Genomic DNA, 6,007 nt, shown 5'->3' on the forward strand with positions numbered 1-6,007 from the left:
CAGTGATGTTGGTCTCTCATTAATCACCACTAATTTGTTAATCTCCAGCTAGCCAGCATCAATTGTCCCAGTAGTATCCTTCTCCTCTTGACTATAAAGCCAGAGACTCATGACCGAAGCTGCCAAGGTTCTGCTGCTTACTGGAGCTGGAACATACTCCCTTACCCTATTACATTATCACTTGGCTTTCTGTTTTCCACCTCCTTCACACTGCCTAGCTTGGTTGTCCTGGAACTTGCTTTTCAGATTGATCTTGAACTCAGAGATCTGCGTGGCTGTGTTTCCTGAATGCTGGGATTAGAGGCATGTAATGCCACACCTGGATTTAAGCTTTTTTCTACTTGGAACTTGCTCTGTTACAGGCTGACCTTGAACTCAAGAGATCTGCTTGCCTGTTTCCTGGGATTAGGTCTAGGTATGTGACACCAAGTCCGGACCTAAACTTAGCTGGATTGGATCTTGCCCCAAGGTCACCACTCTCTTAATTCAATTTAATATCCTTGAACACAGGGTTCAGCTCCATTTTAGAAACTAAGAAAAGACAGGTCATATACTAAAGCACACCTGCATGTATGTGCACATGTGTGCTGTGTGAGCGCGCATACACACACTAAACACACACATACACACACACCTACACACACACACACACACACACACACCCTCCTCACTCTTCCTAAGCAATAAAGATCTTCCTGCCAGGAAAGCTTTATATGGTTGGGCCACAGCACAAGGTCAGATTCAGCCCTGAGCATGAGGGTGAAGAAAGGTTGCTCAGCAGGTCAAGAAAGTAGATACCACCTGCCACGTTCTGTGACCTTGGCTGCTTCTCTGAGGTTCAGTCCTCTTGTTTACAAACAACAGCCAGAATCTTAATGGTTCCTTCCCAAGTTGTAAAGAAGATATACTATGATTCTGATAACATGGAAAATGCCTTTAAAAACAAACAGTGACCATTACTGTCATTTAAGAGAAATAATATTTTAAGATAAGCCATTTGGTCAATGACTATTTACCCTGTTCTTTTCGCCAGGCAATTGCACATGAATTACATCATTGGATTCCCATATCTACTTTATAGTATCGATTTTATTTTCCTGGCTTAGACAGGTAAAACTATTAGCCCAGAGTCTTTTGGCCGTAGTTGTCACCCTGGGCCTGTTTTCCTCCAAGGCTTCTAAATGACAGGTTTAATTAACCCTGTTTCGATGGCCCAGGCTAGGGCATTTTTAAAGGAACATTGTTATTTTTCTAGGCTTTTGTGACTCTGCTGTTACCTGGCTAGTCCTTTGAAGACAGTCTAGGTATTACATATATTCCAGACTCTCAAAGGACATTAGACATGCATTTACATTAGTCTTAACTCTCTTTATAAGCAAAACTCCAGTTGCATAATATTTAAGAGAATTCTACAAGTTCTTTGCCCTTGGATCAGGGTAGAATCAAGACTAATATTTAGACTATGTATCTGTCTTTGTACTGACAGGTAGGTAGGCAGGCAGATAGACTGTAGATAGACAGATAGCCTGATGGATGGACTGATTAGTTAGGGCTCTTCAGAGAAACAAAGTCAATACAAAGGATAACATACACATACATAAGTTTATTAGAACTGGCATATGTGCTTGAGGAGACTAAATCCCACCTTCTGTTTCCTGTAAGCAATGGACCAAGGGGAGTTATTCACGTAGGTTCTGCTCAAGTCCCAAGTCTAAGAACCAAGCTACTAATGCAAACCCTGGACCAAAAAACCAAAGACCCATGTCCCAGCCTGTTAGATAAGCAGGAAGCAGAGAGAACCAATTCCTCCTATTTTTTGATCCATTCAGGCCTTTGGTAGGTAGATAAACCCCAGGGAGGAAAATTCACTGTATGGAATTCACTTATTCAAAGTTTAATTTCATTTGGAAGTATTCTAATAGGTACATCCAGAAACAATGTTTAATCTGGTTACCTCATAGCACAGTGAAACTGATGTAAAACATAAAATTAACCATTATAGCAGCTATAAAATGTTGAGATCATACATATATAAACATATAAACTCACTAAGATCCTGTGTGTGTTGCATATATCTGCTGTTTATCTTTCCTTTTTAACATCACAGTTATCACATAGACTTAAGATCATTTCCTATGGTAAGAAGGACCACAAACCCTCATTACTTCTTTGTGTGGTCAATATAAGTCCTTATAACTTCTATTAGTAACACCTTCCTGTCTCCTTCCGAATTCCATAGCTAGCTCTTCTTTTCCTATGAATAATTGAAGTTACTGAGTCTTGGCCTTTCAAATCCAGCTAAAACCTTGCCTCTTTCACCTGAAATAAGAAAGGAAGGGAGTAACTACAAAATGTTTTTGGAATCTTAGTACTGGGATGCAAAAATAAATAACCCTCCAAAGAAGCCATGTTTTGAATGTGTTTCTGGGATTAGAGTTCTTGTTCATAACCACTATATTCTGCTTCTTCCCACTAGTGCTCTTGGGGGATTTTGAGGAGCAACAGTTCAAGAAAGTAAAGCAGAGACTACCAGGGCTGGGCAAAATGGAATAGGAAATGACTTTTCTTAGTTAACTATTCTACTCTTCTGAGGACACACCGTGACCAAGGCAACTTATAAAGGAAGCATTTAATTGGAGACTTGCTTACAGTTTTAAAGAGTTAGTTTGTGACCATCATTGCAGGAAACAGATAGGTATGGTGCTGAAGCAGTAGCTGAGAGCTCCACATCCTGATCTGTGGAGCAGTGGACTGTGAGCAGCAGCAGGGTTCCTGGTCGAGCACAGGGTTGAAATCCCGTGACCCTAAGGGACAGAAGGTGTTTTGCCATGCTCCTGGGCCCCTGGCTCCTGTCACATAGCTACTGGCCCCCACACCCCCTCCCCCGCGGGGAAATCTGTGGCCATCAGTCACGTAGGAACTGTGCCTCAAGCCCTTCTACATGTAAAGTATCCCCAAGCTCTCAGACCAAGCCAATGGGAAGTACCTGATGCCAGACCCCGACCCACCCCAAAACTGTATATAAGAATCCTATCCAGAAAGAATAAAGGTGTGTGCGAGAATTACTCTGTCGTCTGAGAGCTTCTGTCATAAGAGCTGTGACTCTTGTGGCTTGGGAAGAGATCTGCTCTCCCAAAACACTATCAGGAGCTTCCCCGCCCTCCTTGCTAGCTAGTCTCAGCGCAGAGCGGGTACAGCACCTGAGGCTGCAAGGAGCAGAGGAGGCAGCAAAGGCGATTCCCCCTCTCTGCTCGCACTCTCCCCCCTTGCCTGTACCCTCGTACCTGGCTGGATCAGAGCTCTCCATGGAAAGCCTCCAGTATACAGGTCCACACTGATCTGCAGGCAGCAGGAGGAGAGAGAGAAACACTGGGCCTGGCATGGACTTTTGAATCCTTGAAACCCACCCCCCCCCCCCCCAATGACACACTTCCTCTAACAAGGCCACACCTCCTAGTCCTTTTAATCCCCTTCCCATAGTTCAACTCCCTAGTAACTAAGCATTCAAATACATGAGCCTATGAAGGCCATTCACATTCAAACCATCACATTCCACTCTCAGACCCCTTAGGCTTGTAGCCATATCATAATGCAAAATTAATTTAGTCCAACTTAGAGTCTCCATGGTCTTTCACAGTCTCAACACTGTTTAAAATTCCAGCGTTGAAAGTCTCTTTGGAGACTCAATGCAATCTCTTAACTCTAACTTCCTGTAAAATCGAAATCAATAAGCAGATCACATACTTCTAAAATATATATGGCACAGAATATATATTACCATTCCAAAAGGGAAGAAAGTAAGCATAGTGAGTAAATGCTGGGCCAAAGCAAGAGCAAGCATCAGTAGGGCAGACTTCAAATCCTGTGCCTTCGTGTCTGATGTAAGAGCACTTATGTAAGGAAGATAGCTCTTCCCTTCCATCTTTGCTGACTTTAACACACTTTTTTTTTTCTCTTAGGATGGTTCTACTTCTTGTTAGCAGCAATCCTTAGCAGCTATCCTATGACTCTGGCATTCCCAACAACTTTGGGTCTCCAAAGCAATCCAGCCTTCACCCTCACAGCCTCACACAATGGCCTCTCCAGGCCCCCATGCAAGAAGTCCCCTGATACATGCCTGGCCTGAGCAGCTTCCTTTTAACTATGGAGAAATATTTCACAAACCCTTTACTCTTATTTACTTCTTGATTCTAAAGCCACATAGCCAAAGCTGCCAAGTTCTTCAGCTTGCTGGGGTTGGAACCGGCCCCTCTTCTTAAATTACATTTCTATAAGCTTTCCATCATAGATGGTTTTCTTCATTACTTAAACTTTCCTTTAATTCCTTTTCATAAGTTGGAAGCTCAGCTGGATGGGGTAATGCCACCAGGGCACCACACCCTTTATTCCATTTAGCACCAGGCTTTTCTTTAAACTTGCCATCTCTTTGGACACAAGACTTGGCTATCATATTCCATTCCCTGCTGCTCATTTTCTTCTCAAACTGTATATTGTGCACTTTTCTTTACCCCATTTGCCCCTTTTCACTGGAAATCTGCATATTAGTGATCACTAATACCATGACACAACATCAATACTAGGTGCTCTTGAAATCTCCTTGGCCAGTGACATTAGTGCAAAACTTTTCAACTTAGATTCGGGTAGATATTTAGGCCAAGGCCATAGACCAGTGATATTCTGTGCCAAAATATCACAGGAATAATGTCTAATATTCTCCTCCAAAACCTCTTGCAATGGGCCCCCACAGTTACACATTGCTCTCTGTACTACATCTCCCATGTTTCTATTAGAATGGCCCATTAAGCTCCACTTAAGACATTCCACCACAAATTCTGAAGACTTCCATATTCCTCCAAACAACAGCATGATATGGCCTGTTATCAATAACTCACTTCTGGTACCAATTTCTGTCTCACTGTTTTATTCCTATAAGAAGAAATGATGACCAAGGCAACTTATAAAAGAAAGCATTCAATTAGGTGCTTACTTACAGTTTTAAGGGATTAGTTCATGACTACCATCATGGTGAGACGCAGACAGACCAGGCGTGGTGCTAAAGCAGTAGCTGAAAACTTTATATTCTGTTTTGGAAACAACAGAGGGAGTTGGGAGGGAGACTGAGGCTGGCATGGGGTTTTGAAATTTCAAAGCCCACCCCTAGAAAGGTAACTACTTTCAACAAGGCTATACCCACTCCAACAAGGCCATACCGTCAACCCCTTTTGAAATAGTTCCACTCCCTGGTGACTACGCATTGGAAAATATGAGCCTATTGGAGTCATTCTCATTCAAAGTACCAGATGACTGTTTTGTAAAGTTTCTGCTTGTGATAATGAAAAAGTTCTGGAAATATATAATCATGATACACATTGTGAATATGTATGTCATTGAATTATACTTCTGGTTCAAATAATACATCTATGCCATGCGTATTTTACCACATGGGGGAAGAACATACAACAACAAAACCCTCAAGATGCTACAAAATAAATAGCAATTGCTATAGGTGGAACATTTTAATCTGATAAGTATGAAATTATAAAAATATAGAGTTTTTACAAATAAAAAGTCCCATACCACAAAATTGTCTCATACATAAAAGTAGTGTTTAAGTTATACAGAATTTTCTTCAGGCTATATGTATCAGGCATAGGTGAAATATAAATAAATTTCATGTCTGTTTATAAGTGTTAATGTTTGTACATAACTTCCATTTGCAAACCTTCTCATTATGTATATGCAAGTATTCCAAAATCTGATACCAGCCATTATGTGTAAGGATGCTCATTCTGTACTTGTGTTATAATATCTTTCATTTTTCCAAGTCTTGGTAGCCCTACCAAAAGTAGAATTAATAACACCAACTTTGAGCCACTGTAATAATTAGGCCCTAACAGAGGGAAATCACCTAGTCTAGTGTGAGGTCTCCTGTGGTGCTCTGCTTGTGGTCATCTCTGTGTTTTACCCAACACTAATGGTACCATCGATTTACACTTCAATATTTGTT

Source organism: Arvicanthis niloticus, chromosome 1 (genome assembly GCF_011762505.2).
Source record: "Arvicanthis niloticus isolate mArvNil1 chromosome 1, mArvNil1.pat.X, whole genome shotgun sequence".
Classification (NCBI taxonomy): Eukaryota; Metazoa; Chordata; class Mammalia; order Rodentia; family Muridae; genus Arvicanthis; species Arvicanthis niloticus.